This window comes from Peromyscus californicus, unplaced genomic scaffold (assembly GCF_007827085.1).
Source record: "Peromyscus californicus insignis strain IS unplaced genomic scaffold, ASM782708v3 Scaffold_15__1_contigs__length_86483966, whole genome shotgun sequence".
Classification (NCBI taxonomy): Eukaryota; Metazoa; Chordata; class Mammalia; order Rodentia; family Cricetidae; genus Peromyscus; species Peromyscus californicus.
In genome coordinates this window covers 21986719-21995490 of record NW_026294447.1, presented here as the reverse complement: position 1 = coordinate 21995490, position 8772 = coordinate 21986719, and the positions used below count along the sequence as shown (strand labels likewise).

The 8772-nt window shown below is 47.3% G+C and overlaps 1 long non-coding RNA gene and 2 other non-coding genes across 3 annotated transcripts; 1 reads left to right on the top strand and 2 right to left on the bottom strand.

Moving 5' to 3' along the window:
• Positions 1–1979: 1979 nt before the first annotated feature.
• On the bottom strand, positions 1980–6127 carry LOC128110475 (uncharacterized). The gene is made up of 3 exons (XR_008218221.1): positions 4984–6127; positions 3490–3626; positions 1980–2609 (listed from the first exon to the last, which is right to left on the bottom strand). It is a non-coding gene; the product is annotated as an uncharacterized LOC128110475 (long non-coding RNA).
• Positions 6128–6414: 287 nt separating this feature from the next.
• On the top strand, positions 6415–6521 carry LOC128111404 (U6 spliceosomal RNA). Its single transcript, XR_008218642.1, has one exon. It is a non-coding gene; the product is annotated as a U6 spliceosomal RNA (small nuclear RNA).
• A 600-nt stretch (positions 6522–7121) lies between these two features.
• LOC128111403 (U6 spliceosomal RNA) lies at positions 7122–7228 on the bottom strand. The gene has a single exon (XR_008218641.1). It is a non-coding gene; the product is annotated as a U6 spliceosomal RNA (small nuclear RNA).
• Positions 7229–8772: the final 1544 nt, after the last annotated feature.

The following is an 8772-nucleotide window of genomic DNA, read 5'->3' as shown; positions in this document are numbered from 1 at the left end:
ATAAGAATTTATACTGTATCAAGCTGATAATAGAAAAATTAATTAATTAAAAAAATAAAAAATAAAAGAAAAATTTGAACTATTAAAAAAAACCAAACAAACATATTTTGCTAAAGTAAAAAGGGGGAACTAGGGGCTCATCCTTCCTCTCCACATTCTATTCTTTCCCTTGTTTTATATATTTTAAATTTCTTATCGGTGGATTCTGCTGGAGTATCTGCTGCAGATAAGCACTGGAGGGCTCCTGTTGCAAATCACCCTCTGGAGCAATGGAAGGATCTTTCTACTGGCACTTGGAGGGGACCCGACCTGGTGTTGGTGTGGGCCCGGGGTTCTGTTTATATCTTTTCTCAGGACAATGAGGTTCCTCTTTGGATTCCTGAGCGCTGTGTGCACCCTGTGGCTGCTGCTGAAGCTTGAAATGGCAGAGACCTATTGGGCCTTTGTGAAAAACTCTCCCCTTCTGATGCCAATGGGGATTGAGAGCCCAATATGGCCAGCTTTGGCAAGCATTAATGTAAGCCTAGGAACTGTAGCCATGCGGTTGGATTCTCCAGAAGGTAATGTATGGTAACTGTTTTTTCAAGTATGTTTGAGAACATGTCACCCAGACACCTTGGAGATTAAGGATAACCCTGAAGGTCACTGACCTCCATTTGTTAACAGTAGCATGCCAGCTAAGCCTTTTCATTTTCACAATCCTCTTCAAGCTGGTGTAGTACCTACTTTTCAGGAGTGGCTCTGTGCAACATTTATTGGCCTCCTGAAATTCATTTAACCCCCTTTGAAGATACCTTAAAATTTATGAGCCTGAATGTAGCCATTATGAGACCATTAGTTCTGCTCCTTGTGAGCTGCCTGTTTTTTCTTTATGGTTCTTAGTTGCTCTTTTGCACAGCTGCCAGCCTAAGTCGTGCTGGGATTGAGAAAAATGGGCCTTGGCAGTTCGTGTTCCTGGAGTTGTGTCCATGCCCGTGGATGCCCACACGCTCCAGAAGAGAATTTGACATTGCTGCTGCCGTTATTGCTGTTATAGCAGTGGTGGCCACTGTTGCTACTGTTTCTGGGATTACCATTTCATAATTGTTTACTTCAGCTAGCACAGTGGAGACCCTGGCAGCAAAAATAGCTACCACAGTTAGTTAATCTTTCATTCTATTGGGCATGATAAATTTAATTCATTAGTTATACACATTTTGATTGGCTTTGAAAATGATAAATTTATAAACTCAAGTTCCATTTGCTTTTGGGATACTATCTTACAAGGACTCCAGTTTGCAGTAAGACTCATTAAAGAAGGGAATGGCTCAGTTGCCTTTAGCCTACTGGCTATGGGTGGTTTAGGACTTCTGTTGGTCTTTTCTGTGTCGAACACACAGATTGCAAGCCCAGCACCACTTTGAGATCTTTGGCTACAGTTAACTCTGCAGCTCACACACAATTGAGCCTGTATGATAATGAGTATTCACAGACGGGTAATGTCTGGGGGACGCTCACCAACCTAAGACAGAGCACCTGTGTGACCTGGGCAGGCATCTCCATGACGGGTAAGGTGACCTGCTGATGTCCCATGCAACCTAAGTCAGAAGCTCATTTTTTAGTAAAAGGGGGGACCTGTAGGGCCCTGGTCCCCATTTTGGGTAACTGTTGCCTTGCTTGCTGACCTTGACCTTGATATCCTCCCTATGCTAATTCCCTGCCAGTTCCACCCTCCTGAATGCTTAAGGGAAGTTCCTTGTCTGTGTATCCTGCATATTGGGTGTTAACAGCTTAGATGCAAGATTGTAAAACATCAGTAGCAAACTTCTGCCCTCCGGGGTTCTCCCACTGTGCTGTAAGCCTGTATTTAAGACCACCTCCCTCCTTCAATAAACAGCATTTGGCATTAAAAAAATAATAAATGAATAAATAAATTTTTTAAAAATTTTTTTTAAAAGATGAAGAATAAACAGTAGCCCCTAAACTTAGCAACTCTGGTATCTTAGAGGTCCCTGCTAGTGAGCACAACATCTTTACCTGATTGAGTCTGAAGTAGATGAAAGTCATAGAAAGATAAGTTTTTCTGGAGGATTTTACACAACAGAGACTATATCTCTAAAAATCATTAGTCATAGAGTTTACTCAATAAATTGTAACACCAAATTTCCAGTTATTGCTATCGACTGTGAGCACTGATTCAACAGTTACAAAACAAAGAAACTGTAAATTAACAGAGAATATTTAAATGAGAAAGTCATCAAATTTCTATTGTCATTTAGAAACGAAGAAAAATATGTCTGAGCTTTAATTAGAACAGAAACTGTACTTTCTCTGATTAAAAATATACTCTGTTTTGTTAGCTGAATCCACTGGGAAACTCAGTGGAAGAACTCCAAATTTATACAAAACTATTTCTTAATTAAAAACATGCCTCTTGTGTGGATCAATAAAATGCATCAGAGATTTTATGTTATATATTAATCAAAAGAGACATATGGTAGGTGTTACAGCCGATTCACAGGAGAAGTTTTAGAATTATGTAGACTAAAGGAACGTTGAGATCGAGGTGCGAGGAGGTGGCGGCAAAACCAGCTTCTTTCAGGGAGGTCAGCTGAAGGTCAGGCTGGCATCTAGAGGTCCATAAAGAATACGACTTTGTATTGCTGTAATTTACCTTCAACTTACATAGTTGTAAAACGGCTCGCATGGAGTTGGAATTAGATATCACATTCCAGACAAGGAAGCTTCCCACCCACGCATTTCCCCCACACAAGGTTCACCTCTCCTCTGAAAGAAAGAGGGGGGAAAGGTGAATTTATGCACAAGTTAGTTTAGAGTAACTCCAAGATATTAAAGGTATTTGTCTCTGATGGCTTCCCCCAAACCTCCGGCACCTTCAGTGAAACATTTGCTACAAATTAAGGGAACTGCTTACTGTGAGAAAACTCTATGCACAAAAAATATCTCAAGCCAGTGTCAAAGGAAAAACACAGCTCTCAGCTCAAGGGATTGAAGAGAGAGTCAAGAACCAAACATGAGTGGCCATGGCCCAGGAGTACAAATTCAGGTTCCAAAAATTATGTTCCAAAATGGCCATCGTTTTATCAAGTTTTTACACTAACAGAATAAAGAAAGCCATAAATCAAGGCATTTAAAAACCTTTTTTTTTTTTTTACTTTTGTGTATGTTCACAGTGTGTGTGGCCACCGTGCCGGTACTGGGAGCTGGACTCAGGTTCTCTGAAAGGGCAGCAAGTGCTCTTAACTGCTCAGCCATCCCTCTCTGGACCCTAAAAGTAGCTTTTGAAAACACAGATCATCTGGGAGAGATTCTGGATCATTCTTTGAATGACTACAATAGATCAAACCTCTAGAAGCTGTCAGAAATTGAGTCAAGGACTCTATTACTAGGCAAGTTTGGGAAGTGGTCCTCCAGCATGTTTTAGTTTAGGGAGTTAGACACCAGAAATTAAATAAAGTGGTATACCTTTAAAAAAACAAACAAACAAACCTATAGTTCTTTCCAGGAGTCCTTCATGACCACTGGAGTCTTCCCAAATATGGCCATCAAGAGGGAGGGGAGGAGGAAAGGCGGAGGAATGGGGTTGGTGGAGAATTCAGGACAAGCCAGAGCTGCTACACGTGCCTCTGAAAGAAGAGAGGAGAGAAAGAAAGATAATGGCCAGATGCAAAGCAAACCTTACAGAGACTGAGAGTTCCAGGAGAACCCACGACTGCGCAAAAAGACCTCACAGAAACTCGAGCCCCACTCGGGACAAGGAAATCAGAACCTCCACAGGCTGGCTCCTGCACTGGTGTTTCCAAAGTTCTCACGGCTACAACCCGGAACCCAGGTTGAGCACCTCAGTCTCCCAGCTTGAGCTCATCCATTTCACCCCGATGAAGCATGTCAGAGGCGCGGCGGATTCAAGGGACTCAACTCTCCCTGCTAAAGAGGATGTGAGAATTGGGGTTTTATTTCTTGGTTTTTCGAGACAGGGTTTCTCTGTGTAGTTTTGCTGCCTGTCCTGGATCTCTGTAGTCCAGGCTGGCCTCGAATTCACAGAGATCTGCCTGGCTCTGCCTCCCGAGTGCTGGGATTATAGGCGTGCGCCACCACCGCCCAGTTTAAGTAGCTGTTTTTGAGTAAAACAACAGAATTACTGTTTATGTGAACAATTAAGATTATTACAACAATAATATTTACTAACAATAGAGTCCAAATGTTCCAGAATACAAAAATAAAATGTTTCCTTATTTTAAAAAATCTGATCTGGGAAAATCCTTCAAATAAATGTCTGCTAAAGCTAAGTTGTTAATCACACCTATTAAACTTACCATTCTCACAAAAGCAAATCTTAACTCAAGATTACAGTCACTTTAAAAGACGCCTACCGCATCACTTTCCTAAATGCCTCTTAAAAGATGTGATTAAAAAAACAAACAGGGCCTGGCGGTGGTGGCGCCCACCTTTAATCCCAGCACTCGGGAGGCAGAGCCAGGCGGATCTCTGTGAGTTCGAGGCCAGCCTGGGCTACAGAGTGAGTTCCAGGACAGGCTCCAAAACTACACAGAGAAACCCTGTCTCAAAGAAAAACAAACAAACAAAAACACAGTATTTCCCTCCCAAAAGACTGAAGATTCACATATACTTCATCAAGGGTGAAAGAACAGGATTTTTAAAATTAAAACCTAATTGTGGGAACTTAAATGCATTTTGAGTTTAGCAGGAGTTAAGCGTCTGAGCGTTGCAAATGTGTAGTGTAAGAGATGAGCATAATATATAATAACAAAAGCACGATGAACTGAGTAAACATGTTGAGTTAGTCATGTGTGCAGTGTAGACCGGAGGAGTGCGGGATGGAGAAAGGAAATCGGAAAAGGCGATAGGGAAAGACAAGAGCCGTGGAAAACAACAGCAAAGGCAGCCGTGTAACGGAACAGAAGGGAAGGAAATCCCAGACGTGAAGTTTGAATGACCCTGGCAGTAAATGTATAGACTGACCGAAAACAACGTGTAGAAAATATCCAGGGAGAATCACTCCAACCGAGGGTATGGAGAGGAAGAAAGGCTGTTTCTGCTTGTCCACTGGATTCTACAAAAGTCTACACTGCTTTGCTGTAGGGCGGCAGCCCTGGAGACCAGGACTCAGAACCAGCACTGCAGGGCTCCGGAAGAACCATTCGGTGAGGAAACACAACTTCAGCCTTGCCTGAGGATTTTGTTAGCTCAAGGAACTGCACTTTGGAAAACGCCTGGATAAGGAATCCAATGATCCAGAGACTCAGAATCAACGCTCCTTTTATCCTTTTCTTTGCCTTTCTTTCTCTTAATTCTCTGGCAGGAAGCACAGAGGTTGGCCACCAGAGACCGTCCTTACTAACTCATGAACCAAGGGTTAAATACAACCATACCCCCAGGCCTTCTACCTGGGAAATGTTCGTTAGTGCCGAAAACCATTAGGTGGAAGGTTTGGAAAGGCTTGACACTGGAGGTGTCAGGATGCTGACCCGGTGACACATACTTCACATGTCAACATCACATGCTCCTGTCGAGATGCAAGACCAAGTACACGCCCGACCATCACTACTGCATACAACATTTAAAAATAAAAGTCATCAGAATCTCCGCCTCTATGCCTAACTATACATTTTCAAGAAACAGGGCGAATAAAGCGAATAAGCAGCATAAATTATGGACCAGATCCGTAACAACACCATGGGCCACATCTGAGGCATACCCATAACAAGGTATTTCCTCAGTAAGTCAACAGCCTAAAAAGAAACGAATAAAGACCACTGGAAAACAGAACCCCGAGTGCATCCTCATCAGACACAGTGCGAGCCTAGGTTAGCCCCTGATGGCAGTTGCTAAGACGGCACCCTTGAAACCATCAAGGAAATTTGAGCGCGAGCTGAGCAGTAGGCGACATAAAGGACTGCTAGTAACATTTCCGTATTTCCTAATGGCCGGGTAGTTAGGGATGGTTTTGTTCCCTGGCGTCTGTTTTCGAAGTACTCATCACGGGAACTTTCAAGCGGCGAAACCACCACGCACTCGAGAGCTGGGCGGTCCGAGGCTAGCCCCTCCGCGGCTCAGTGTCGGGGAGGCTAACCGGCGCGCAATCCCGGCATGCCCCGCGGGCAGAGAGCGGAGAACTCACTGCACTCCCTAGGCGAAGAGTGCTCGCAGGCCTCTTACCCGACGTGCACCGGGCGCTCATTTGCATGTCCCCAGAGGTTAAACCACACGGGTCCACGCTGCCACGCGACCTCCGTTCAGTAGCCGAGGTCACGAGCCTAAACACAGGATTCTGGTGGAGAAACTTCCTTTCCACTCTCTCAGAGCTCAGGAACACGCGGGGATAAAGTCACCCTAACTGATAAATTTATCAGCCATTGGCCCTTATATAGCCCGCGGAGCGGTCTGAGACCCGTGCTCGCTTCGGCAGCACATATACTAAAATTGGAACGATACAGAGAAGATTAGCATGGCCCCTGCGCAAGGATGACACGCAAATTCGTGAAGCGTTCCATATTTTGCAGCCGCTACACTTTTTTACGAACAGGGTGATTGACCGAAAAAACGAACTGTGCAACCCTTGACCTCTTCCTTTTGCAGTGGATCCTCCGTCACAGCCTCCCGCATCCCCAAGGCAGCACAAGCACGTCTCTCTGAAATGCCCGGCTTCATTCGTGGATTTGGACCCGAGTGCTTGCTGCCATCCGCTGAGCAGCCCGGGCTCGTGTTCCCTCCAGGCTGCATGCCGAGAGGGAGGGAGGCCTTGGGAAGCCAGATCCCAAGGGCTGGCTGCTTTGTAGCTGCTGCACACTCAGGGCTGCAAAACCTGGGGGGAGTGTCGGGATGCAGGCGAAGAGACGAGCGAGGTTGCTTCCCTGTGGGGCCTCAACCAGGTATCAGTGGAAATCCGGAAAAGAGTCATCAGGTTTGGGTTAAGGAAGGAAAATTCTAAGTCAAGTTTCCGAATTTAAGGAAAGGTATATTGCTACATTCTTTTCCCTTCAAGTGTTCCCAGTTTGGGTGAAATTCATGCCCATTTTATAATGGCCGTACACAATTTCAGCCTTGAGCGCAAAACAACGTGCTTTCGTACGACCGACTAATAATTGAAGTCTAGATTGCAAAATATGGAACGCTTCACGAATTTGCGTGTCATCCTTGCGCAGGGGCCATGCTAATCTTCTCTGTATCGTTCCAATTTTAGTATATGTGCTGCCGAAGCGAGCACGAGCTCCAGTTCGCTCCGAGGGCTATATAAGGCCCAGTGACTTATAAATTTATCAGTTAGGGTGACTTCATCCCCGCGTGTTCCCGGGCTCTGAGAGGGTGGAAAGGAAGTTTCTTCACCAGAATCCTATGTTTAGGCTCGTGACCTGGGCTACCGAACGGAGGTCGCGTGGCAGCGTGGACCCGTGTGGTTTAACCTCTGGGGACATGCAAATGAGCGCCCGGTGCACGTCGGGTAAGAGGCCTCCTCCGGAGTCCCAGGTTGGGCGGGCAGTTCTCTTAGCGATCGGCTCTCCGGGCCCGCGGGGAGGGAGGCTCGCCCTCCTCTGACTTCCGCGGGGGGAGCTTGGGAAACGCGTGGCGGCCAAGTCCCTAACGATCGCCTCTCCCTCCCCGCAAAAACACGGAACGTGTGACCAACCTCCCACTGTGACGTGGGAGCCCCGGGCCGGCCAGGGGATGCCTCCTCCCGAGCTCAGCCCAGAGCCATCGGCGCCGTCCTGCAGGGACGGAGCCAGGGCTCCCCTGCACCGCGACAGTGGGATGCCGTCTAGTCCCAGCAACCTGGCCGGGCGACCACGCCCTCCCACTCTCTCCCGGCGGCCGCGCGCAGGGGACGCCCGCCTCGGCACGGTCTGCGCAGGCGCCGGTTAGGGCCAGGCCCCAGGCTCTGGGACCCAGGGCCGCACCCCTTCGCAGGTGTCTGGCAGGCGCTTGCCTGTTGCCTGGTAACCAAACATCCGGAACGCAGATGGAGGGGCGGAAGCCCACCTCCTTGGCCGGAGAGGGGAACTGGGAGGATGTCCAACGGTGCACTTAGTTGAACAGCCCAATCGCTCTTGTACTTCCTTCTCTCTTCCCGCGTATTAAATGACATTTGCTCTCAATATGGTAGGCCTGGGACGACGCCAATGGGTAAAACACACCTACTGGCCGGAAATAGTTACTGTAATTTTAAACAGCAGCAAAGCCCGTTCAAGTCGTAACTCTGCGCGCTGTAAAATGAGGGACAAAGGTCGGAGCCTCTGATAGTTTGTGGTTTCAGGATTTCTCAGAATGAAGTCGGGGCAAAGGTTCTCCTGCGTGCTTAGAATGAGCACCATTCGTCGGCTGTGGCGTGGCACATACCTGTCATCCCAGGACTTGGGAGGTAAACACAGAAGAATGAATCAAGCCCAGCCTGGGGTAGTCCAGCTAAAATTCCTTCCAAGCTGGAGAATGATTCCTCCAGGGTTCACTCTGGGGAACCGGGGAGCTGAGCTGCCTTACTAAGACCCCGATGAGTTGCAGGTGCACATCCCCCAGAAGTCACAGGAGCACATCCCCCAGAAGGCTGCACCTGGAAAGCCTTTACCCAGCAGGGAGGAAGACTTCCTTCCCCACAGCCAGACAGACGGAACCCCACTCTCTTGGTCGTCCCAGCCCACAGACTCCAGCCCCTCCCCACCGCGAGGCCGCTCGTAGTTATGGATAGAGAGAGCTGCACACAACAGTGTAGGTAGGGTGGATACTCAGGGAAGGGTCTTTAGGAGCAGGTGCCAACAG